Source organism: Moschus berezovskii, chromosome 5, assembly GCF_049115385.1.
Source record: "Moschus berezovskii isolate FMDL1 chromosome 5, NW_MosBer_1.0, whole genome shotgun sequence".
Taxonomy (NCBI): Eukaryota; Metazoa; Chordata; class Mammalia; order Artiodactyla; family Moschidae; genus Moschus; species Moschus berezovskii.
The window spans coordinates 14,075,029-14,102,418 of record NC_142464.1 but is presented as its reverse complement, the minus strand read 5'-3'; positions in this window follow the sequence as shown (position 1 = coordinate 14,102,418).

The following is a 27,390-nucleotide window of genomic DNA, read 5'->3' as shown; positions in this document are numbered from 1 at the left end:
GCTCAACATTCAGAAAACAAAGATCATGGCATCTGGTCCCATCACTTCATGGGAAATAGATGTAAAAACAGTGGAAACAGTGTCAGACTTTGTTTTTTGGGGCTCCAAAATCACTGCAGATGCTGATTGCAGCCATGAAATTAAAAGACGCTTGCTCCTTGGAAGGAAAGTTATGACCAACCTTGATAGTATATTAAAAAGCAGAGACATTACTTTGCCGACCAAGGTCCGTCTAGTCAAGGCAATGGTTTTTCCCGTGGTCATGTATGGATGTGAGAGTTGGACTGTGAAGAAAGCTGATCGCCGAAGAATCGATGCTTTTGAACTGTGGTGTTGGAGAAGACTCTTGAGAGTCCCTTATACTGCAAGGAGATCCAACCAGTCCATTCTAAAGGAGATCAATCCTGGATGTTCATTGGAGGGACTGATGCTAAAGCTGAAACTCCAATACTTTGGCCACCTCATGAGACGAGTTGACTCACTGGAAAAGACTCTGATGCTGGGAAAGGTTGGGGGCGGGAGGAGAAGGGGACAACGGAGAATGAGATGGCTGGATGGCATCACCGACTCTGTGGACATGAGTTTGAGTGTACTCCGGGAGTTGGTGATGGACAGGGAGGCCTGGCGTGCTGTGATTCATGGGGTCGCGGAGAGTCGGACACGACTGAGCGACTGAACTGAACTGAAGGATGTGTAAGAATAGTAGAAGATGAAGTAAGAGAGTTTTAAAAGACTGAGGAGATCACAAAGGGCCTCACAAGTCATTGCAAGGACTTTGAGTTTTATTCTGAATGAAGTGAACAGAAATTGCAGGATTTCACCAAGAGGTGAGTGATATTTAAAAGGTGTTATCTGAAGCTGCTCTATCATTCTTCTGGTTCAGTTTTCATACATTTTTGTTTTCAAGATTTTCATCAACTACTGAATGTCCTGTAAATTTTTGTCTTTCAATGTTAAAAAAAAATAATGAATGAATGACTATAGTTCCTAACCATACTTATTTTTCTAAATGAAAATATAATATCCAACTCATTGTGACCCCATGGACTGGATCTAGTCATCTGCCTGGAACTCGTTCCCAGTTTACAACTGATTCTCTACTATATCATAAAAATATCTATTTTGTTGTTCTCCATAGCTGGCTCTTAACACCATATACCTGGAAACAATGGAAACAGTGACAGACTTTATTTTCTTGGGCTCCAAAATCAATGTGGATGGTGACTCCTTGGAAGAAAAGCTATGGTGAACCTTGACAGCATATTATAAAGCAGAGACATTACTTTGTCAACAAAGGTCCATATAGTGAAGGCTATGTTTTTCCCAGTAGTCATATATGGATGTGAGAGCTGGATCATAAAGAAGGGTGAGGGTCAAATAATTGATGCTTTCTAACTGTGGTGTTGAAGAAGACTCTTGAGGGTGCCATGAACTACAAGGAGATCAAATCAGCCAATCCTAAAGAAACTCAACCCTGAATATCCATTGGAAGGAGTGATGGTGAAGCTCCAATACTTTGCCCACATGATGTGAAGAGCTAACTCATTTGAAATGAACCTGATGCTGGGAAGGATTGAAGGCAGGAGGAGAAGGGCATGACAGGGTGGTTGGATGGCATCATTAACTCAGTGGCATGAGTTTGAGCAAACTCCAGGATATTGTAAAGGACAGGGAAGGCTGGTGTGCTGTAGTCCATGGTATTGCAAAGAGTTGGACATGACTGAGTGACTGAACAACAGTGCCACATACATTCTCTTGGCTACATCCTTTGGGAAATTATATATTTTCTACATGAAAAGCTGAGATTAATCAGCCTGTTTTCCCTCCCCAGAAAATAAAAGACCCAGAGGCTATTAAGTAACTTTCTTAGTCCCTTTATTTTAAGCTGTGGTCCTTTTAACTTACAAAACTTTAAAATTTTGTAGGCTATATATGTGTCAGGTAACAGACCACTGTACTTGAAAAAAATTTAAAAATCCCTATTTGTTTTCCAGATAGATATTTCTCCATTTTTAATACAGCCAGGTACTTAAATCTTTAGAAGTCTTAACAAAGAGTCTAAAAGTCAACACCTTAGATTTGATCTGATGCCATGACTCTGCTTTGATCATCATGACCCTGATGTCAAGTTTCATTGGCAACGCTTTGGGCTTCATATTCCAGTTTTTAAAATTTAATTTAAAGAATCTGTCCTTTAGCTGAGGACAAACAGTTTTACTTCCCAGCTGATTGCATTCTGGCCCATTTACATTCTTCCCTCTAAATTCTTCTTGCAAGCTGCATCATTATTCCTTCAGCTCATCTGTCTCTTACTGGAACCTATTTATTTCAGGCAGTTAAAAGAAAGTGATAGACATTTTTAATCTTCTGCTTAGAAACAATACTGTGGGAATTGCCTGGTGGTGCAGTGGGTAAAAATCCGCCTGCCAATGCAAGGGATATGGGTTCAATCCCTGGTCCAGCAACTAAGCCTGTTCATCACAACCACTGAGCCTGAGTGCCCAGTCTGTGGTCCACAAAAAGAGAAGCAATGGGAAGACCGAGCCCCACAACAAAGAGTACCCCCTCCTCACTGCAACTAGAGAAAGCCTGCTCAATGGGACGAAGACCCAGCATAGCCAAAAATGAAATAAATAATTTTTTTTTAAATCATGTAACCAATGACCACTAGTTCATTTCTGTCCCATGTATTGTAGCTGACAGTTTTGCTGTCAAAAATCATGTCACTTACTTGACACTTTTCAGTATACACAAAGTTTGCTTAATATTTTTTCCAGACTTTACTAACAGCACACTTTTCTACCAACTATGGAAGTTTACTGACTAACACGATCACACATTATAGGTGGGAATTAAGATGATGTTAGCTGCAGGGTCAAGGGCACTGAATGCAGCAGTGCACGCGTGGGACCTTTACTCCCACCATAGTTTATTCTGAGGTCAACCAACAGAAATGGAACACAGTCCCGCCCACCAACAGAAAACTGAATTAAAGATTTACTGAACATGGCCCCACCCATCAGAAGGAGACTCAGTTTCCCCCTCAGTGAGTCTCTCCTATAAGGAAGCTTCCATAAGCCTCTTATCTTTCTCCATCAAAAGGCAGACAGAATGAAAACCACAATCACAGAAAACTAACCAAACTGATCACATGGACCACAGCCTTGTCTAACTCAATGAAACTAGGAGCCATGCCTTGTAGGGCCACCCAAGATGGAAGGGTCATGGCTGAAAGCGAAGTGAAGTCACTCAGTCATGTCTGACTCTTTGCAGCCCCATGGACTATAGCCCACCGGGCTCCTCCATCCATAGAATTTTCCAGGCAAAGTACTGGAGTAGGTTGCCATTTCCTTCTCTGGTGGTTCTTTCTGACCCAGGGATCAAACCCGGATCTCCTGCCTTGCAGGCAGACACTTACTGTCTCAGCCACCAGTGAAGCCCATAGTCATGGTGGAGAGTTCTGACAAAACATGGTCCACTAGAGAAGAGAATGGTAAACCACTTCAGTGTTCTTGCCTTGAGAACCCCATGAACAGTATGAAAAGTCAAAAATGTATGACACTGAAAGATGAACTCCCCAGGTCGGTAGGTGAGCAATATGCTACTGGAGAAGAGTGGAGAAATAACTCCAGAAAGAATGAAGAGATGGAGCCAAAGCAAAAACAATACCCAGTGGTGGATGTGATGGGTGATGGAGTAAAGTCTGATGCTGTAAAGAACAACATTGCATAGGAACCTGGAATGTTAGGTCCATTATTCAAAGTGAATTGGAAGTGGTAAAATAGGGGATGGCAAGAGTGAACACTGACATTTAAGGAATCAGTGAACTAAAATGGACTGGAATGGGTGAATTTAACTCAGATGACCATTATATCTACTACTGTGGGCAAGAATCCCTTACAAGAAATGGAGTAGCCATCATAGTCAACAAGAGTCCCAAATCCAGAATTTTGATGCAATCTCAAAAACTCCAGAATGATCTCTGTTCGTTTCAAAGGCAAACCATTAAATATCACAGTAATCCAAGTCTATGCCCCGACCAGTAACCCTGAAGAAGCTGAAGTTGAACGGTTTTATGAAAACCTACAAAAACTTCTAGAACTAACACCCAAAAAAGATATCATTTTCATTAGAGGGGATTGGAATGCAAAAGTAGGAAGTCAAGAGCTATCTGAACAGGCAAATTTGGCCATGGAGTACAGAAAGAAGCAGGTCAAAAGTTAACAAAGTTTTGCCAAGAGAAAACACTCGTCATAGCAAACACCCTCTTCCAGCAACGCAAGAGAAGACTCTACACATGGACATCACCAGATGGTTAATACCGAAATCAGATTGATTACATTCTTTGCAGCCAAAGATGGAGAAGCTCTATACAGTCAGCTAAAACAAGACCAGCAGCTGACTGTGGCTTAGATCATGAACTCCTTATTGCCAAATTCAGACTTAAATTGAAGAAAGTAGGGAAAACTACTAGACCGTTCAGGTATGACCTAAATCAAATCCCTTACAATTATACAGTGGAAGTGACAAATAGATTCAAGGGATTAGATCTGACACAAAGAGTGCCTGAAGAGCTATGGATGGAGGTGTGTGACATTGTAGAGGAGACAGGGATCAAGATCATCCCCAAGGAAAAGAAATGCAAAAGGGCAAAATGGTTGTCTGAGGAGGCCTTACAAATAGATGGAAAAAGAAGAGAAGTGAAAGGCAAAGGAGAAAAGGAAAGATATATCCATCTGAATGCAGAGTCCAAAAAATAACAAGGAGAGCTAAGAAAGCCTTCCTCAGTGATCAATGCAAAGAAATAGAAGAAAATAATAGAATGGGAAAGTCTAGAGATCTCTTCAAGAAAATTAGATACCAAGGGAAAATTTCAAGAAAAGATGGCCACTATAAAGGACAGAAATGGTATGGACCTAACAGAAGTAGAAGATTTAAGAAGAGGTGGAAGGAATACACAGAAGAACTATACAAAAAAGATTTTCATGACCCAGATAACCATGATGGTGTGATCACTCATCTAGAGCCAGACACCATGGAATGCGAAGTCAAGTGGGCTTAGGAAGCATCACTATGAGCAAAGCTAGTGGAGGTGATGGAAATCCAGTTGAGCTATTTCAAATCTTGAAAGATGACCCTGTGAAAGTGCTGCACTCAATATGCCAGCAAATTTGGAAAACTCAGCAGTGGCCACAGGACTGGAAAAGATCAATTTTCATTCCAATCCCAAAGAAAGGCAATGCCAAAGAATGCTCAAACTAGCACGCAGTTGCACTCATCTCACATGCTAGTAAAATAATGCTTAAAATTCTCCAAGCCAGGCTTCAACAATACGTGAACCATGAACTTCCAGATGTTCAAACTGAATTTTAAAAAGGCAGAGGAACCAGAGATCAAATTGCCAACTTCCTGTGGATTACAGAAAAGTAAGAGAATTCCAGAACAACATCTAATTTTGCTTAATTGACTATGCCAAGTCTTTGACAGTGTGGATCACAACAAACTGTGGAAAATTCTTCAAGAGAAGGGGATACCAGACAACCTGACCTGCCCCCTGAGAAAACTGTATACAGGTCAGGAAGCAACAGTTAGAATTTGATGTGGAACAACAGACTGATTCCGAATTGGGAAAAGAGTACGTCAAAGCTGTATATTGTCACCCTGCTTATTTAACTTCTATGCAGAGTACATCTTGAGAAATGCCAGGCTGGATGAACCACAAGCTGGATTCAAGATTGCTAGGAGAAACATCAATAACCTCATATATGCAGATGTCACCATCTTTATGGAAGAAAGCAAAGAAGAACTAAAGAGCCTTTTAATGAAAGTGAAAGAGGGGAGTGGAAAAGTTGTCTTAAAACTCAACATTCAGAAAACATGTTTTCTGATCATGGCATCCCATCCCATCACTTCTTGACAAATAGATGAGGAAACAGTGGTAAAGGTGATAGACTTTCTTTCTTTGGGGTGCTCCAAAATCACTCCAGATTTTGACTGCAGCCATGAAATTAAAAGACACTTGCTCCTGTAAAAAAGCTATGACCTACCTAGACAGCATATTAAAAAGCAGAGACATTACTTTGCTAACAAAGGTCCATCTCGTCAAAGCTATGGTTTTCCCAGTAGTCATGTATGGATGTGAGAGTTGGACTATAAAGAAAGTTGAACACTGAAGAATTGATGCTTTTGAACTGTGTTATTGGAGAAGACATTGAGAGTCCCTTGAACAAAGGTACGTCTAGTCAAGGCTATGGTTTTTCCCGTGGTCATGTATGGATGTGAGAGTTGGACTGTGAAGAAAACTGATCGCCGAAGAATTGATGCTTTTGAACTGTGGTTTTGGAGAAGACTCTTGAGAGTCCCTTGTACCGCAAGGAGATCCAACCAGTCCATTCCAAAGGAGATCAATCCTGGGTGTTCATTGGAAGGACTGATGCTAAAGCTGAAACTGCAATACTTTGGCCACCTCATGCGACGAGTTGACTCACTGGAAAAAACTCTGATGCTGGGAAAGGTTGGGGGGGCAGGAGAAGGGGACAACCGAGAATGAGATGGCTGGATGGCATCACGGACTCTGTGGACATGAGTTTGAGTGAACTCCGGGAGTTGGTGATGGACAGGGAGGCCTGGCGTGCTGTGATTCACGGGGTCGCGGAGAGTCGGACACGACTGAGCAACTGAACTGAACTGAACTGGACTGCAAGGAGATCCACCCAGTCCATCCTAAAGGAAATCAGTCCTGAATATTCTTTGGAAGGACTGATGCTGAAGTTGAAACTCCAATATTTTGGCCACCTGATGCAAAGAACTGACTCATTGGAAAAGACTCTGATGCTGGGAAAGAAGGAAGGAAGAGAAGGGGACAAAAGAGGATGAGATGGTTGGATGTCATCACCAATGCAATGGACATGAGTTTGAGTAGGCTCTGGGAGTGTTGATGGAGAGGGAAGCCTGGTGTGCTACAGTCCATAGGGTTGCAAAAAATCAGACATGACTGAGCAATTTAACTGAACTGAACAGCAAGTATATTTGCTTTAGGTATTGACATATCCATTCCTATCATCATCGAAATTCATATGACAGTACATGTATTCAGGAAGTACTTCTTTCACTTTATCTCATTAAATATCCACAGAAACATTATAAAGTGATTTTTAGGAATATATTTTACGGTAGAGAAACTAGGAAGTTTAGATAGTTTAAGTAACAAGCTCATGTTCACTTCAAAACTTCCCAAATTGTGTATAAGTTAATCTTCAGTATCCACTAAATAGACAGTTGACAAATTCAAAGGAAAATATAAAATAAGAAAATTTGGGTTTCTTCTATGCATTTCCTCAGATCCTCTTGATAATCTTAATTCCTTTGTGTAAGAAAGAAACCAGTTCAATGGTAAATAAAAGTTATAGCTTCTAAAAGTACTAAATAGTCATGATTTGCGATTGTTTTTTACTAGAAGTGTTTAGGAAGGAATCTCAGCTGATGTGATGTGCACTGTGGTAGTTTTATCCTTGTCAGGAGATAACTGAAATTGACAAATTTTCCCTCTTCTGTCTCTCATCCACATGGAATAACCAGTGGCAGAAAGTGTCAGAAAGCAACCTTTTATCCCACAGTCTCAAAATTAACAGGAGGTATCTTTATCAAGTCTGAAAGGGACAGAGGAGACAGCCCAGGAGAGTAAAAAGGCTAACATCATCTTTAAAACTTTTTCCAGTGCTTTTTCGTTCAGTTCCACAAGTCTACTTTTTGGGAATACTGTTTCTAAGTACCAATTTCTGTATCAGTTACCTAGTGCTATGTAACAAACTACAGTCATCCCTCGGTATGGGATGGGTGAGGGGTGGCAGGGATTAAATCTGCAGATGCTGAGGTCCGCTCTGTAAATGGCATAGTGCAGTTGGCCCTCCACATCCACATTTAGGAATGTGGAGGGCTGGCTGTACTTTACTTGATGGGCTAAAACAGTGATTACATCTGCTGGGCAGCTCTTCTGGTTCACTTGCACCTGCAATTTGCTACCAGGACAGCAGAGGGGCCACAGCTAGGGAGGTGGCCACCAGGTTTCTCTGTCCATGGAATTCTCCAGGCAAGAATTCTGGAGTGGGTAACCATTCCCTTCTCCAGGCGATCTTCCCAACCAGGGAATGAACTTAGGTCTTCTGCATTGCACACAGATTCTTTACTGTTTGAGCGACCAGGAAAGCCTCTAATTATTAATTAGCTCAATATAAAAAATAATCCAATTTAGGTGTCAAAATTAGCTTTCTAAAAATCACACCCTAGCATCGCTTAGGCATTGTTATTAACCAGTCCTCTCTGCACGCTTAATTTTTACTCTCATATCTCAGAATTGTCATTGATAACAGGATACACATGTTGTAAGAAAATTATGGCTGGTATTTTTTGTGCTCTATCAACAATAAATGAGCTGGAAAGAATAAATTGAAAAGACGTAGCTTTAAACACAAAGAAAATCTATACTCATCTGATCCAGTCAAGAAATAAAGGCACAGGTCATTTATCATTAAACACTCTTTTCACTGTACCCTTGGTAGATAAAAGGTTTTTGCTGTTGTCATAGAATTTGATGATTTGCAGGAAAGAAGAATCACACACTGGACAAGTTAATTGCCAAACACCCACTTTTAAAACTGACTACCTTTTTAAAAATATGGAATTTAGCTTTAAAAAGTTTGCTGCGGGGATGACCCAGAGGGAGGATAAGGGGAGGAGGGAGATGGGAGGGGGTTCGGTAGAGGGAACTCATGTACACCCGGGGCAGATTCATGTCAATGTATGGCAAAACCAACCAATATAATATTGTAAAATATTTAGCCTCCAATTAAAAAAAAAGAAAAAAAAAAGTTTTCTAGAATATCCATCACGTGCACTGTCAGCTATTGTCCACCTTTCCAGCCTTTTCTTTATTCATTCGTTGATAAAATATTGATTAAACAGCTACTATAAAGTACTCTTGCCTAGAAAATCCCATGAGCGGAGGAGTCTGGTAGGCTGCAGTCCATGAGTTCCCTAAGAGTCCGACACGACTGAGCGACTTCACTTTCACTTTTCACTTTCACGCATTGGAGAAGGAAACGGCAACCCACTCCAGTGTTCTTGCCTGGAAAATCCCGGGGACGGGGGAGCCTGGTGGGCTGCAGCAGGCAAGAACACTGGAGTGGGTTGCCGTTTCCTTCTCCAATGCGTGAAAGTGAAAAGTGAAAGTGAAGTCGCTCAGTCATGTCCGACTCATAGCGATCCCATGGACTGCAGCCTACCAGGCTCCTCCATCCATGGGATTTTCTAGGCAAGAGTACTAGGCTTCCATAATTACAGGTGCCTGGGCTCCACAATGAACTAAACAGACAGCTCCATGTCTACAGAGCGTGATTCTTGATGCTCTTTGGTGCTGACTACCTAAGTGACAGGGAACTCCGATCCTCGTGTTCCTCTCCTTCTGCTAATAATCATGTTTGTTTCCTGAGCTTCATAGTCTTAAATGCTAAAAAAAATTCCTTGAACATGTCAATAAGTTTAATTGCAAGGTCTTAGATGTCAAATTGTTTGTTTCTTGATGCTGGCAATACCTTTTTAAAACTTATTTTTAGTTGAATTTTATACTGTATCCAATAAAAATTGTTTCTGTATACATATTCAGGGTTCTCTAATATCATCTTTACATGACCAAACCTACATGAACAAGTGCTAGATATACTACTCAGAATACAGATTAGAAATTGGTAAGACAGGTGAACTCTGGAAATACAAATTTGCTATCCTTAAGGAAGAGTATGCAGTCTGCAGAGAAGCAAGAATAAAATCCTGCTGAAGTATCAGAGAGTGAAAGGATAAATTAGCAAGAGGAATTAAAAAGGACTAGACAAAGATTGGAATCCGGGGTCTGGGAGACTAAGGGAAGTTAGTTTTGAAAAACAGGGAAAGTATATAATTTTGAATGTTGTAGAAACTGACATCTGTAATCCTGTTTGCTTAGATGAATCTTTTTTTTCCTAATTGATTAGATTGTTCTTTTTATCAGTAAAAGATTTCTAGGAAAGTGATTAACTAAAAGTATAGACATCTTTCCCTGAAACCCACTCTAATATTCTTTGCCTGGGGAATCCCATAGACAGAGGAGCCTGACGGGTTACAGTCCATAGGGTTGCAAAGAGTAAGACATGACTGAAGCCACTTGGCATGCACGCATAAACATCCTTGAGGTGGAAGTAAGAAGTCTGTAGTTCAGTTCTTATTCACTTAGTAAAGGTGCTAAACATCTATGAATCTGTTTCCCAATTTTCAAAATAGTCTAAATGAGATCTATTCCAGTGAAATGTGTGAAGATCAGATTGGCATATATATGAACAAATTTGTAAAATATAATATGACTTTAAAAAGATGTCTATGCTTTAGAAAAAAGGGTTTTTTATTTTAGTTACAGATCTTTTTACTGTCTCATCTGCTAAAGTTTAAATTATTTTCCTTTCATTTATTTAATCAGATTGAATGCAGAATTTGCACATGAGAAGGGATCTGGTATAATCTTTAAGACTCTCCTCAGAAAATTATAATCAAGCAAACCATAATTTTTGACTATAGAAGTATGATTGAAATTCACACAAGGACATTATCTTGAAATAACCTCTGGGAGACAAGAAGGTGAGACAATATTTACAAATGACTTAATATTCAGACTCTTCTTGCAAGAGCACAGGAATCAAACTAACTAATGCTGGACCCTGACAAGAAAGATATCCTACATTCAAAAACAAAGGAGAGGCCACTGAGTGCGTAGCAATAGAATCAAATCCAATACCTGCCAAGTGGGTGCCCCACAAACTGGAAAAATAATATCCCACAGAAGTTTTCCCACTGGAGTGATGGTTCTGAGTCCTGCATCGGGCTTCCCAACCTGGGGGTTTGGTAACAGGAGAAGAGGTCCCCAGAGAGTCTGGCTTTGGATGACAGCAGGATTGCATGACTTCCACAGGACTGGGGGAAAGAGAGACTCCACTCCTGGGGGCGGGGGGGAATGCACAAAAGTCTTGTGTGCACCAGGACCCAGGGGAAAGAGGCAGTGACCACATAAGAGGCCAGACAAGACCAACCTGCTAGTGTTGGAGGGTCTCCTGCAGAGGTGGGGACAGCATGTGTCTCACTGAAGGGACAAAGACACTGGCCACAGCAATTCTAAGAAGTGCCCACTGGCACAAGCCCTCCCAGAGGCCACCATTAGCCCCATCGATCACCCTGTAGGCTCCAGTACTGGGTCACCTCAAGCCAAACAACCAAGCGGGAGGGAACACAACCCCACATCAGCAGACAAACTGGTTAAAGTTAGAACATAAAAATTAGAACATCTTTTAAGATCGTATTAAAAAATCAGCTTGAAATGGATTAAAGAACTAAACGTGAGGCTAAACACTATAAAACTATCTTAGAGGGAAACATAGAACATTCTCTGACATAAGTGGCAGCAATATTTTTTAATCCATCTCCCAGAGTAATGGAAATAAAACCAAAAATAAACAAATTGGACCTAATTAAACTCAAAAGTCTTTGGGAGAAAATATTAGCAAATGCAGTGACTGATAAGGGATTAGTTTCCAAAATTTGCAAACAGTTCATGGAGCTCAATAACAGAAACAAAACAACACAACCCATTCAAAAAAATGTGCAGATCTAAATAGATACTTCTCCAAAGAAGATATACAGATGGCCAAAAAGCGTTGAAAAGATTTTCAACATTGCTTATTATTAGAGAAATGCATATCAAAACTACAATGAGATATCATCTCACATCATTCTAAATGGCCATCATCAAAAAGTCCACAAACAATAAATGCTGGAGAGAATATGGAGAGAATAGGACCCTCCTACACTATTGGTTGGAATGTAAATTGATACAGCCACTGTGGAGAACAATACGGAGATTCGTTAAAAAAAACTAAAGAAAGAACTATTATATGACCCAGTAACCCCACTCCTGGGCATGCATCTGTAGAAAAACATAATCCGAAAGGATTCATGCACCCCAGTGTTCATTGCAGCACTGTTTACAATAGTGAAGACATGGAAGTTCAACCTAAATGTCTATTGACAGAGGAGTAGATAAAGAGGATTCTAAAAAATGGATTGTTACTGAGCCGTTAAAAAAGAATGAAATGATGCCATTTGCAGCTACATGGATGGAACTAGAGATTGTCATCAGTCAGTCAGTCAGTGCAGACTCTCAGTTGTGTCAAACTCTTTGCGACCTCATGAACTGCAGCCCACCAGGCCTCCCTGTCCATCACCAACTCCCGGAGTTCACCCAAACTCATGTCCATCGAGTCGGTGAAGCCATCCAGCCATCTCAGCCTCTGTCATCCCCTTCTCCTCCTGCCCCCAATCCCTCCCAGCATCAAGGTCTTTTCCAATGAGTCAACTCATCGCATGAGGTGGCCAAAGTATTGGCGTTTCAGCCTCAGCATCAGTCCTTCCAATGAACACTCAGGACTGATTTCCTTTAGGATGGACTAGTTGGACTTCCTGGCAGTCCAAGGGACTCTCAAGAGTCTTCTGCAATACCATAGTTCAAAAGCTTCAATTCTTCAGTGCAAAGCTTTCTTTATAGTCCAACTCTCACATCCACACATGACCACTGAAAAAGCCATAGCTTTGACTAGAAGGACCTTTGCTGGCAAAGTAATGTCTCTGCTTTTTAATACGCTATCTAGGTTGGTCATAACTTTCCTTCCAAGGAGTAAGCATACTGAGTGAATTAATTTAGACAAAAAGAGAAATTTGTATCATACCACTTATAAGTGAAATAAAAAAAATGATACAAATGAACTTACAAAACAGAAACAAATTCACAGACTTAGACAACTAATTTATGGTTACCAGCAGGGAAGGATGGAGAAAAGGGATAATTAGGGAGTTTGGCATAGTCAATAAAGCAGAAATAGATGATTTTCTGGAACTCTCTTGCTTTTTCCATGATGCAGAGGATGTTGGCAATTTGATCTCTGGTGCCTCTGCCTTTTCTAAAACCAGCTTGAACATCTGGAAGTTCACGGTTCATGTATTGCTGAAGCCTGGCTTGGAGAATTTTGAGCATGACTTTACTAGCATGTGAGATGAGTGCAATTGTGCAGTAGTTTGAGCATTCTTTGGCATTGCCTTTTTTGGGATTGGAGTGAAAACTGACCTTTTCCAGACCTGTGGCCACTGCTGAGTTTTCCAAACTTTCTGGCATATTGAGTGCAGCACTTTCACAGCATCATCTTTCAGGATTTGAAATAGCTCAACTGGAATTCCATCACTTCCACTAAGTTTGCTCCAAAATCACTGCAAATGCTGATTGCAGCCATAAAGTTAAAAGACGCTTACTCCTTGGAAGGAAAGTTATGACCAACCTAGACAGCTTATTAAAAAGCAGAGACATTACTTTGCCAACAAAAGTCCATCTAGTCAAGGCTATGGTTTTTCCAGTGGTCATATATGGACGTGAGAGTTGGACTGTGAAGTAAGCTGATCGCCGAAGAATTGATGCTTTTGAACTGTGGTGTTGGAGACGCCTCTTGAAAGTCCCTTGGACTTCAAGGAGATCCAACCAGTCCATCCTAAAGGAGAACAGTCCTGGGTGTTCATTGGAAGGACTGATGCTAAAGCTGAAACTCCAATACTTTGGCCACCTCATGTGAAGAGTTGAGTCACTGGAAAAGAGTCTGATGCTGGGAGGGATTGGGGGTAGGAGGAGAAGGGGATGACAGAGAATGAGGTGGCTGGATGGCATCACCCACTCGATGGATGTGAGTTTGAGTGAACTCCATGAGCTGGTGATGGACAGGGAGGCCTGGCATGCTGTGATTCATGGGGTCACAAAGAGTCAGACACGACTGAGTGACTGAACTGAACTGAATTGAGGGAGTTTGGTACTGATATGCACACACAGCTATATTTAAGATGGATAACCAACAAGGACCTACTGCAGAGCATAGGGGACTATTCAGTATTCAGTTCATTTCAGTTCAGTTCAGTCGCTCAGTCGTGTCCGACTCTCCACGACCCCAAGAATCACAGCACGCCAGGCCTCCCTGTCCATCACCAATTCCCGGAGTTCACTCAAACTCATGTCCACAGAGTCGGTGATGCCATCCAGCCATCTCATTCTCTGTCGTCCCCTTCTCTTCCCGCCCCCAACATTTCCTAGCATCAGAGTCTTTTCCAGTGAGTCAACTCGTCACATGAGGTGGCCGAAGTATTGCAGTTTCAGCTTTAGCATCAGTCCTTCCAATGAACATCCAGGATTGATCTCCTTTAGAATGGACTGGTTGGATCTCCTTGAAGTCCAAGGGACTCTCAAGAGTCTTCTCCAACACCACAGTTCAGTTCAGTTCAGTTCAGTTCAGTCGCTCAGTCGTGTCCGACTCTCCGCGACCCCATGAATCACAGCACGCCAGGCCTCCCTGTCCATCACCAACTCCCGGAGTACACTCAAACTCATGTCCACAGAGTCGGTGATGCCATCCAGCCATCTCATTCTCCGTCGTCCCCTTCTCCTCCCGCCCCCAACCTTTCCCAGCATCAGAGTCTTTTCCAGTGAGTCAACTCGTCTCATGAGGTGGCCAAAGTATTGGAGTTTCAGCTTTAGCATCAGTCCCTCCAATGAACATCCAGGATTGATCTCCTTTAGAATGGACTGGTTGGATCTCCTTGCAGTATAAGGGACTCTCAAGAGTCTTCTCCAACACCACAGTTCAAAAGCATCGATTCTTCGGCGATCAGCTTTCTTCACAGTCCAACTCTCACATCCATACATGACCACGGGAAAAACCATTGCCTTGACTAGACAGACCTTTGTTGGCAAAGTAATGTCTCTGCTTTTTAATATACTATCGAGGTTGGTCATAACTTTCCTTCCAAGGAGCAAGCGTCTTTTAATTTCATGGCTGCAATCAGCATCCGCAGTGATTTTGGAGCCCAAAAAAATAAATTCTGACACTGTCTCCACTGTTTTTCCATCTATTTCCCATGAAGTGATGGGACCAGATGCCATGATCTTTGTTTTCTGAATGTTGAGCTTCAAGCCAGCCTTTTCACTCTCCTCTTTCACTTTCATCAAGAGGCTTTTGAGTTCCTCTTCACTTTCTGCCATAAGGGTGGTTGCATCTGCATATCTGAGGTTATTGATATTTCTCCCAGCAATCTTGATTCCAGCTTGTGCTTCTTCCAGCCCAGCGCTCCTCATGACGTACTCTGCATGTAAGTTAAATAAGCAGAGTGACAATATACAGCCTTGACATACTCCTTTTCCTATTTGGAACCAGTCTGTTGTTCCATGTCCAGTTCTGACTGTTGCTTCTTGACCTGCATACAGGTTTCTCAAGAGGCAGGTCAGGTGGTCTGGTATTCCCATCTCTTTCAGAATTTTCCACAGTTATTGTGATCGACACAGTCAAAGGCTTTACAAACAGCTAAATGGGAAAAGAATACAAAAAGAATAGATACGTGTATATGTATAAGTGGATAAGGCGATGGCACCCCACTCCAGTACTCTTGCCTGGAAAATCTCAGGGACGGCGGAGCCTGGTAGGCTACAGTCCATGGGGTCGCTAAGAGTCTGACACGACTGAGGGACTTCACTTTAACTTTTCACTTTCACGCATTGGAGAAGGAGATGGCAACCCACTCCAGTGTTCTTGCCTGGAGAACCCCAGGGACAGGGGAACCTGGTGGGCTGCTGTCTATGGGGCCGCACAGAGTCGAACACGACTGACGCGACTTAGCAGCAGCAGCAGCATGTATATAGTTGAATCCCTTTGTTGCATACACCTGAAACTAACACAATATTGTTAACTATACTCAGTATAAAATAAAGTTTAAAAAAAGATTGAAGCTACAAAGAAAAATAAAATTTTTGTCAGGTAATTCTAACAACATCAACAACAAAAAAGACCTGTTTCACAAGAAAAAAACAAAAAAAGCAATCATTCAAGAAGATTTTAAGAAAGTGTCCAGTAATATCTGCCCTGGTTGAAGTTACTCAACCACCAGCTCACACTATGCAACACAAGTATGGAGGACTCTAGAGACAGCTGCCTGCTTAAACTGACATATATCACTTCTGGACATATATCTCTTGATACAACTGTGTGTTGTGGTATTCTTCCTTGTGATTAGTGTGGGACCTATGCTTATGCATCAAATAAAGCCATGTTTTAGTATATGAAATTTTAAAAATGACAAAAAAGGAGTTATCTTAGCAAAGTCCACAATAGACATGTGAACACAAAACTTGAGAAATATTTGCAATAATCTGCCTTTGCATAATCAACTGTTCATGCATTTTTCAGTCTTCCTATTTCTTATAGAAAATGAACTTAAAACACAATATTTTTGCTTAAATGGATATAAAAGAATTTTCAGTCATTACAACTCTTTTTTAAGCTAAAGAAAATAATATTTATTTTTTATAAATTATGTCATTGAAAATAATCTAAAGGATTAATTATCCTAGTTGAAACACCATTTAGGAAAGCAGCACCAGTTGTTTGAGTAACCTCATGTATTCCCTGGTGGCTCAAATGATAAAAATTCTTCCTTCAATGCAGGAGACTTGAACTCAATCCCTGGGTCAGGAAGATCCCCTGGGGACAGGAATGGCAATCCACTCCAATATTCTTGCCTGTAGAATTCCATAGACAGAGGAGCCTAGTGGGCTACAGTCCATCAAGTCACAGACAGTTGGACACAACGGAGAGATCAACACACATACCCAAGGCTAAAAACTTCATACCATCTTTCTTCCACAGTGAATGTAACTATAACCTAAGTCTCTAAATTTCACTTTGTTGAAAGTATTCTCAGAGCACATATATAGTTGAATATATTTGTGTTAAGTGCACACATGGTATTTGCAACACATGTATACATGTTTAGAATCTTAGTATTTTCTAATCCTTTTTCTCATTCCTGCCGTAGACTGTGCAGCTGCTTTCTCAAAGCAAACATTTCTTCCAGATCTTTATTCTGCTTAGTCCATCACCTCCCTCACATCCTGATAAAAAGTCACCTACTCCAACTTTTCTTACTTGACAACCTTATCTAAATAGAATCCAGAACTTAAAGAACAAGTCTAGCCTAGTTTTTCAGGACAATTTTTCACGTGAAGACAACTGAGTTTTCCCTTTTGCAGGATAAACACCAGTTTTTGTGTATTCTCATCATTCCTGTAACCGTCCTCCAAATGTTTTCCATTTCATCATCATACTTTTTATTTGCCTGTGTAACACTCAAAGAGATACACTCCCCTCTTCATGGGAGAGGTTACACTTCTATTAAAGTACTTACTAGGATGTTTGGCCATCACCTTATACTGTTGATTCACACTAAACCTACTGGAAATTTAAATACCTAAATTTCATGTGATTCTATTGAGGCATTGTGTCCTCCTAGACTTTGTAGTTATTTCTGGAATTCTGGTTTCAGACTCTACATGTATATATATTAAGTGTGCTATACTTGGCTCATATTTGACACTAAAAAGTACGTCTCTTTGGTGTAAGAATTAATTTAAGTTGATTATTTTTTAAGAAACAGAAGATTTTTTTTTCTGTTTTCTGAAGGTCTCTTTTCTTTTTAATGTATTTATTTTAATTGGAGGCTAATTACTTTACAATATCGCAGTGGTTTTGCCATCCATTGACATGAATCAACCACGGGTGTACATGTGTTGTTCCTCATCCTTAACTCCCCTCCCACCTCCCTCCCCATCCCATCTCTCAGGGTCATCCCAGTGCACCAGCCTCGAGCATGCTGTCTCATGCATCGAACCTGGACTGGCGATCTGTTTCACATATGATAATATACATGTTTCAATGCCATTCTCCCAAATCATCCCACCCTCGCCCTCTCCCACAGAGTCCAAAAGACTGTTCTATACATCTGTGTCTCTTTTGCTGTCTCATATACAGGGTTATCATTATCATCTTTCTAAGTTCCATATATATGTGTTAGTATACTGTATTAGTGTTTTTCTTTCTGACTTACTTCACTCTGTATAATAGGCTCCAGTTTCATCCACCTCATTAGAACTGCAAATGTATTCTTTTTAATGGCTGAGTAATACTCCATTCTGTATATGTACCACAGCTTTCTTATCCATTCGTCTGCAGAAGGACATCTAGGTTGCTTCCAGGTCTTGGCTATTATAGACAGTGCTGTGATGAACATTGGAGTACATGTGTCTCTTTCAATTCTGTTTCCTCGGTGTGTATGCCCAGCAGTGGGATTGCTGGGTCATATGGCAGTTCTATTTCCAGTTTTTTAAGGAATCTCCACACTGTTCCCCATAGTGGCTATACTATTTTGCACTCCCACCAACGGTGTAAGAAGTTTCCCTTTTTTCCACACCCTCTCCAGCATTTATTGCTTGTAGACTTTTGGATAGAAGCCATGCTGACTGGCGTGAAATGGTACCTCATTGTAGTTTTGACTTGCATTTCTCCGATAATGAGTGATGTTGAGCATCTTTTCATGTGTTTGTTAGCCATCTTTATGTCTTCTTTGGAGAAATGTCTGTTTCTTTGGCCCATTTTTTGATTGGGTCGTTTATTTTTCTGGAATTGAGCTGCAGAAGTTGCTTGTATGTTTTTGAGATTAATTCTTTGTCAGTTGCTTCATTTGCTATTATTTTCTCCCATTCTGAAGGCTGTCTTTTCACCTTGCTTATAGTTTCCTTCCTAGAGGAAAATATAGGCAAAACACTCTCTGACATAAATCACAGCAGGATCCTCTATGACCCACCTCGCAAAGTAATGGAAATAAAAACAAAAATAAACAAATGGGACCTAATTAAACTTAAAAGCTTTTACACAGAAGAAACAGAAGATTTAACATGTCTTTCTTTTGACCTCCCTTTTTGATGCCTAAAGAATTAAGATGAAGGGGCTGTTCCAAGAAGAGGGCTAACATCAGAGATAACTACAAAGAACACAGGCTCATTGTGGCCAGAGAGAAACCAGAGTCTCCTCTGCCCCATGTTTCTGCCTGACCCAGGAACATTCCTTTACCAAACATTTTTTTTTTCCTGTCTCCATATGAATTGCTTTCCTCTGAAGTCCCAAACCACTTCCCCAACATTCTCTTTTTTCTTTAGCTGAAGATGGTATTTCATTGGATGGCTTTGGTTATTTTGGTAAGTTTCTCAACTTTCCTAGGTCTCTCCCATGTGTCCATGAGGTGTATACATGTTGTTAAACTTTTGTTTTTCTCCTGTTAACCTATCTCATGTCAATTTAATTCTTAGACTTGTCAGAAGATCTTAGAAGGGTAAATTTTTTTTTCCCTCCCCAAAACTCTAATTCTGCCCTCATGACCTGATCATGTCCCAAAAGTCCTATCTCCAAATAACTATCACATTGGAAATTAGATTTTAACATATGAATTCTGGGGGTGGAGGGTGCATAAACATTCATTTTGGCATTAATATTTGATCCTGAAGTTTTAAAATAACAGAGTCAGTCAACCTATCAGCAAACTCGCTACCATCATATGCTAAGCAATATGAACCACTGATTTATATACAATATTTTTAGGAACATCAGAAATAACTGGCTTACAAATACATACATATGTGTGCGCACACACAATTTTTGTCACTTGGGATTCACCTGTCAGTACTCACATACACTCTGCATGTCTGCGGTTTTAACTTCTTCTGTTCAGGCCCCAAGAAATTCTTCTCCATATCTCTTCCTATCAGTCCTCATAGCAAAACTATATCTAAGTGTCATGAAGGTTTGCAGATGGTATTGCTGTCATTGTTGAAGACAAATACTATTTTGCATTGTAGAGAGGACTTGGGTGATGGAAGTGCTTAGATAAGAGAAAAGGCAATTTAATTAACTTGTCAAATCATTCCTCTCAGATAGTGAAAATGTAATAGATACTTGCATAATGAGGTATAGTATCAAGCATCTGCCTTCTTGTTTTTCTTGGTGCCCCAGTGTGTGATACCAAGGTACACACATGTTGGTACAATAGTCACAATGATAGCATGCAGGTACTGATAAATGTTTTTCAATATTAGATGTTCTGTACTGTTTTTAAATGTATGTATTATAATTTAGACATAATGCATGAAATATGTATTACAGTTCTCTGAAGAAACAGAATCAATAAAATACATGTAAAGACAGAGAATGACAGAGAGAAAAGGAATTTGTTATAAGAAATTGGGTTAAATTGGACTCTGTGGAGAGGGTGAGGGTGGGATAGTTTTGGAGAATGGATTGAAACATGTATATTATCATATGTGAAACGAATCTGATGTGGTTGGGGGCTCCCCACCTCAACACTCTGTGGATATAAGAGGCCGTTCCTTCCGGAAGTGTATAAATTAGCCTGGGATAGAACCTGAACGCTGAATTTACTAATTAAGAAATGAGAAACCAGAACTATAAAGGTGGCATAGAAATACAAGAAACTATTCTTAAGTAATCTTTTAAAACTTTGAATAGAGATTTTGCCATTTGCTGTGGACTGGTACATGTAATTTAGCCAGAACCATGAGAAGGTTGGTATTGTGTGAATTCTGAGGCACTTTTGACATGTTGTAGGAATAATGTGGACTTTCTTGAGTTTTACACATTCATAAGTGAATGGTCTGTATCTCGTGCCTTTGTTGGTTTTCTGTGAGCTGTAGTTTCTGGGAAATGAGCAGCTCTCATTCCTGTAACTCTTGTAACCCAGTCATTCGGGTGCCTCATTTATGAGGATTCGGTGCGGCTGTGGTGCTGTTATCCCTCTGATTGGAACTCTAACTCAGTGTAAAGCCCCAAAGATCTGTTACTTATTTTTATTTTATATTGTACTATATTTTATTTCAGTGTTGTGTTTGTTTCAGGTGTATAGCAAAGTGATACAGTCATATATATATATATATATGAATTAACAAAAGCAGTTCCCGTCTTTTGATGGGGAGCTCGTGGTTTATAATATAAATGGCATTATTTTGAGAGAGGGATAACTTAGGTATGGCACTGGGTATTTTTTCTTTTTGCAGCTTGAGGCAGTTGTAAAATAACTTAATGTAGCTTTTTGCAACTGTGTATTCTATAGTATTTTTTTCATTTGGTGAAATTTTAACTGTTAATGTTTATGGCATTGTGCTTTGTACCAAATTTAAAAAAAATACATCAAAAAAAAAAAAAAAAAGAAATTGGGTTATGTGATTACAGAGGCTGACAAGTCCTGAGATGTACAGGTTGGGTGGCAAGCTGAAGATCCAGTTTGCCAATGTTTCCATTGGAGTCCAAAGGCAGGAGAAAATAATGTCACAGATTAAAGACTAAGAAACAGAAGCTAGAATCAAGGAATCCTCACTTACTTGGAAGAAGGTCAGTTTTTTCTTTTATTCGGGCATTCAGCTAATTGGATGAATCCTACCCACAATAAAGAAGACAGCCCACTTTACCCAATAAGCAGACATTTGGTCCTGTCCAAAGTGTCCAGTGAGACATCTGGTCCATGCCAAAAGGCCATTGAAACTGGTTCCATCAGAAATGCTCATGAACATAATTGGTCCATGCCAAATGGACCTTGATATTTTGTCCTGTCAAAAACACCCACACTTAGAAAGCATCCCCAAGTTCAAGTAGCCCACAAAGTTTATTAATACTATTGATCTATAGGACTAATACACAAAAGATAATATCACACTTTGCTGGTCCAGTGATTATGCTGTGGCTGTACTCCAGAAATAACCCTTCTTGCCTCTGTAGCCTGGTTGGTAACAGCACATGGGTTCAGGTAGAGTTTGAGCTTGCACGAGAGTGAGATTCTTCCCTCACTAACAAGTATTAACTATGAGTACCAAAAGGAGTCCTATAGACAGAGGGAAAAGGACTACAGACTGAAAGTATTAATAAACTTTGTGGGCTACTTGAACTTGGGGATGTTTTGTGTAGGTTTTTTTTTTTTCCCTGGGGGCAGAATGACAGGACTGGGAGTGGGGAGAACACACTCTTGAAGGAATGGAACCAGTTTGGACCTGATTTCATGGCTTCTGTCCTACAACGTGGGATGCACCCCTGACCCTGATAGTGTGGTGATACCAATGAGCAGGAGGGAAGCCCTGCTCACAGCTGGCTCTGGCCCCACCTCCTAGGAAGGTGGTGGCTGCCAGCACACTATGCCAGCACAGAAACGCAACTTGTATCACCTCATTTCCAGCTCACATCCAAAGACACAGGGCAAATGCAGATTGTATAGGGACACTCCCGCATAAGGACACCCCCTCAAGGGTGTCCCTCCAGATAACTATTTCACCTAATTTCATAGAGATGGTTAAGCAAAATGAAAAGACAGAGAATTCTGTCTTAATTGATAGAGCCAGATAAAAGCCCAGGAAAAAAATAATGAAAGAGAAATAATTTACCAGATAAAGAATTCAAATTATTAATAATAAAGGTTCTAACTGAATTAGCGAAGAGAATACATGAACACTGAGACTTTTAACAAAAAGCTAAAAAATATGAAGAACTAGATGGAACTGATGACTAATAACTGAAGTGAAAAATATAGCAGCAGACTGAGTGATATAGAACAATACATAACTAATCTGAAGGATAAAATAATACAAATCATCCAATCAGAACAGCAAAAAGAGGAACCAAAGTTAAAAATTAAGAACAGTTTAAGAGATCTTTGGTATATTCCTTCTATGTCCACTTTCAGTAAAATTTTATCACAAATTAATGTTAAATATGTTCAAAAGCTTTTTCTGCATAATGTCAACTGAATTTAAAGAGTTTTTTGAAAATATTTAATAAGACAATTTAAATGTAAAATTAAAATTACATGTAATTAAATGTAAAATTAAATGTAATTAATTGTAAAATTAAAATGAAGTAAAACACTTGTATCATTTTAATTTTTTATTTAATCTTAAACTTTTCAATTATAATTTATATTATTCATTTAACTTTGATAAATGACTTGAATATTTTAGTAAAATTATTTCTTGAAAATATACATGCAATAACATCAATTTTATTGGCTTCTATATTTAATCTAATTTTACTGAAATTATTACCAACCCAGAAAACGTTAATGAAATTATTATCAAATTTGAAGACATTAAATATAGCTACATTAGTTTTTTCTTTCTTTAAATAATTGATAATGAGGCATTAAACATTTTGAAAAAATTAATAACAAATATCAGAAAAGAAAAATTCTAAAAGAAAAAGTCTTTAAATATGCACTTATTATATTTTTTAAAAGCTGTAAATAATAAAAGTGAACATACATCTATATGTCCCATATGAAATTTATGAAAAGAACAATACCAGGTATTTATTAGATAAATATTCATTACTGGCAAAAACCATGAGAATATTAGTACATTTTTCATGTGTACTCCAGTCCTGTAAGTGTGAGTACCACAGCTCTAAGGAGGATGAGATTTTCCACAACAGCTGTCTGAAGATCTAATTAAGTTGTCAGATATGCCACTGCAGAGATTTTAACATCAAAATCAGAAAGCCTGAGAGGAATGAAGTGGAAGATAAGGTGAGTAGAAGAGCTTGAACCAAGGGACTTTTAGTGGCAAGTGTTGTAACTATAGTTTGAAACACCAAGCAGAGAAAATGGCACAAGTAAAGTCTTGTACAATGCTAAAATTTATAAACTTTAACATGTCACTAAACAGGTAAAAGGATTCCAAAAATTTTGCTATGTTCAATTAACTGATTAAATTTGAGAGCAGAGTTTGAGGTAGTGTTGCTTGAAATGCCAAGGTAGACACATTCTTTTTAAAGGTATAGGACTGCTTTGGCTATTCGAGGTTTTTTGTATTTCCATACAAATTGTGAGATTATTCATTCTACTTCTGTGAAAATATCGTTGGTAGCTTGATAGGGATTGCATTGAATGTATAAATTACTTTGGGTAGTATACTCATTTTTACAATATTTATTCTTCCAATCCACAAACACGGTATATTTCTCCGTCTATTAGTGTCCTCTTTGATTACTTTCACCAGTGTTGTATAGTTTTCTATGTACAAGACTTTTGTTTCCTTAGGTAGATATATTCCTAAGTATTTAATTCTTTTCGTTGCAACAGTGAATGGAATAGTTTCCTTAATTTCTCTTTCTATTTTCTCATTAATAGTGTATAGGAATGCAAGGGATTTCTGTGTGTTGATTTTATATCCTGCAAATTTACTGTATTCATTGATTAGCTCTAGTAGTTTTCTGGTAGAGTCTTTAGGGTTTTCTGTGTAGAGGATCATGTCATCAGCGAACAGTGAAAGTTTTACTTCTTCTTTTCCAATTTGGATTCCTTTTATGTCTTTTTCTGCTCTGATTGCTGTAGCCAAAACTTCCAAAACTATGTTGAATAATAGTGGTGAGAGTGGGCACCCTTGTCTTGTTCCTGACTTTAGGGGAAATGCTTTCAGTTTTTCACCATTGAGGATAATGTTTGCTGTGGGTCTGTCATATATAGCTTTTATTATGTTGAGGTATGTCCCTTCTATTCCCACTTTCTGGAGGGCTTTTATCATAAATGGATGTTGAATTTTGTCGAAGGCTTTCTCTGCATCTATTGAGATAATCATATGATTTTTATTTTTCAGTTTGTTAATGTGGTGTATTACGTTGATTGATTTGCAGATATTGAAGAATCCTTGCATTCCTGGGATAAAGCCCACTTGGTCATGATGTATGATCTTCTTAATGTGTTGTTGGATTCTGATTGCTAGAATTTTGTTAAGGATTTTTGCATCTATGTTCATCAGTGATATTGACCTGTAGTTTTCTTTTTTTGTGGGATCTTTGCCAGGTTTTGGGATTAGGGTGATGGTGGCCTCATAGAATGAGTTTGGAAGTTTCCCTTCCTCAGCAATTTTCTGGAAGAGTTTGAGTAGAATATGTGTTAGCTCTTCTCTAAGTTTTTGGTAGAATTCAGCTGTGAAGCCGTCTGGACCTGGGCTTTTGTTTGCTGGAAGATTTCTGATTACAGCCTCTAGTTCCTTGCTTGTGCTGGGTCTGTTCAGATTTTCTATTTCTTCCTGGTTCAGTTTTGGAAAGTTGTACTTTTCTAGGAATTTGTCCATTTCTTCCAGGTTATTCATTTTATTGCCATATAATTGCTGATAGTATTCTCTAATAATCCTTTGTATTTCTGTGTTGTCTGTTGTGATCTCTCCATTTTCATTTCTAATTTTATTGATTTGGTTCTTCTCCTTTGTTTTTTGATGAGTCTGGCTACTGCCAGACTTCAGGCTCTACTACAAAGCCACAGTCATCAAGACAGTATGATACTGGCATAAAGACAGAAATACAGATCAATGGAACAAAATAGAAAGCCCAGAGATAAATCCACACACCTATGGACACCTTATCTTTGACAAAGGAGGCAAGAATATAAAATGGAGAAAAGACAGTCTCTTTAAGAGGTGATGCTGGGAAAACTGGTCAGCCACTTGTAAAAGAATGAAACTAGAACACTTCCTAACACCATACACCAAAGTAAACTCAAAATGGATTAGAGGGCTAAATGTAAGACCAGATTCTATAAAACTCCTAGAGGAGAACGTAGGCAATACACTCTCCGACATAAATCACAGCAGGATCCTCCATGACCCACATCCCAGAATATTGGAAATAAAAGCAAAAATGAACAAATGGGACCTAATTAAAATCAAAAGCTTCTGCACAGCAAAGGAAACTATAAGTAAGGTGAAAAGACAGCCTTCAGAATTGGAGAAAATAATAGCAAATGAGGCAACTGATAAAGGATTAATCTCAAAAATATACAAGCAGCTCCTGCAGCTCAATTCCAGAAAAATAAATGACCCAATCAAAAAATGGGCCAAAGAACTAAACAGACATTTCTCCATAGAAGACATTAAGATGGCTAACAAACACATGAAAAAATGCTCAACATCCCTCATCATCAGAGAAATGCAAATCAAAACCACAATGAGATACCATTTCACACCAGGCAGAATGGCTGCTATCCAAAAGTCTACATGCAATAAATGCTGGAGATGGTGTGGAGAGAAAGGAACCCTCTTACACTGTTGGTGGGAATGCAAACTAGTACAGCCACTATGGAGAACAGTGTGGAGATTCCTCAAAAAACTGGAAATAGAACTGCCATATGATCCAGCAATCTCACTCCTGGGCATACACACCGAGGAAACCAGAATTGAAAGAGACACATGTACTCCAATGTTCATTGCAGCACTGTTTATAATAGCCAGGACATGGAAGTAACTTAGATGTCCATCTGCAAATAGATAAGAAAGCTTTGGTACATATACACAATGGAGTATTACTCAGCCATTAAAAAGAATGCATTTGAATCAGTTTTAATGAGGTGGATGAAACTGGAGCCTATTATACAGAGTGAAGTAAGCCAGAAAGAAAAACACCAATACAGTATACTAACGCATATATATGGAATTTAGAAAGATGGTAATGATAACCCTGTATACGAGACAGCCAAAGAGACACAGATGTATAGAACAGTCTTTGGGACTGTGTGGGAGAGGGTGAGGGTGGGATGATTTGGGAAAATGGCATTGAAACATGTATGTTGTCATATGTGAAACGAATCGCCAGTTCAGGGTCGATGCATGTTACAGAATGCTCGGGGCTGTTGTGCGGGGATGACCCAGAGGAAGGATAAACGGAGGAGGGAGGTGGGAGGGGATTCAGGAAGGGGAACTCATGTACACCCGGGGCGGATTCATGTCGATGTATGGCAAAACCAACCAATATAATATTGTAAAATAATTAGCCTCCAATAAAATTAAAAAGAGAGAGAGAGGAAAAAAGAACAACATAAAGAGGTGGAAAGGGATCAGAATGAGGGAAGTGCTGGAAGTAAGTGCTGGATATAAACTTGAATTTTACAATTCTGGGGAAAAAAATTAAAAAAAGGTATAGGACACCAAAGCATAGGATTGAGAATAAGAAAATGTTGATGGATCATATGAAGAAGTAAATGGTCAGATTTGTACTTTAGGAAGCATAAGTCTAGCAACATGGTTTAAGACAGGTTAGCACAGGATGTTTCTGGATAAGACTGAATATTAAAATTATTGTTAAAACACATAATCCTGCATTAGGCTGTGGCAATCAGGAGAAAGCATTTTACAGACACCAAGTAAAGGGAAAGTAAGTGACTTAGGCCACCCTGCATGCATGCTCAGTCGTGTCTGACTCTTGCAACCCCGTGGACTATATAGACTGCAAGCTTCCTCTGTGCACATAATTACCAAGGCAAGAATACTGGAGTGGGTTGCCACTTCCTATTCCAGGGGATCTTCCCGACCCATGGATCATATCCTCATCTCTTGCATTTCTTGCATCTCCTGCATTG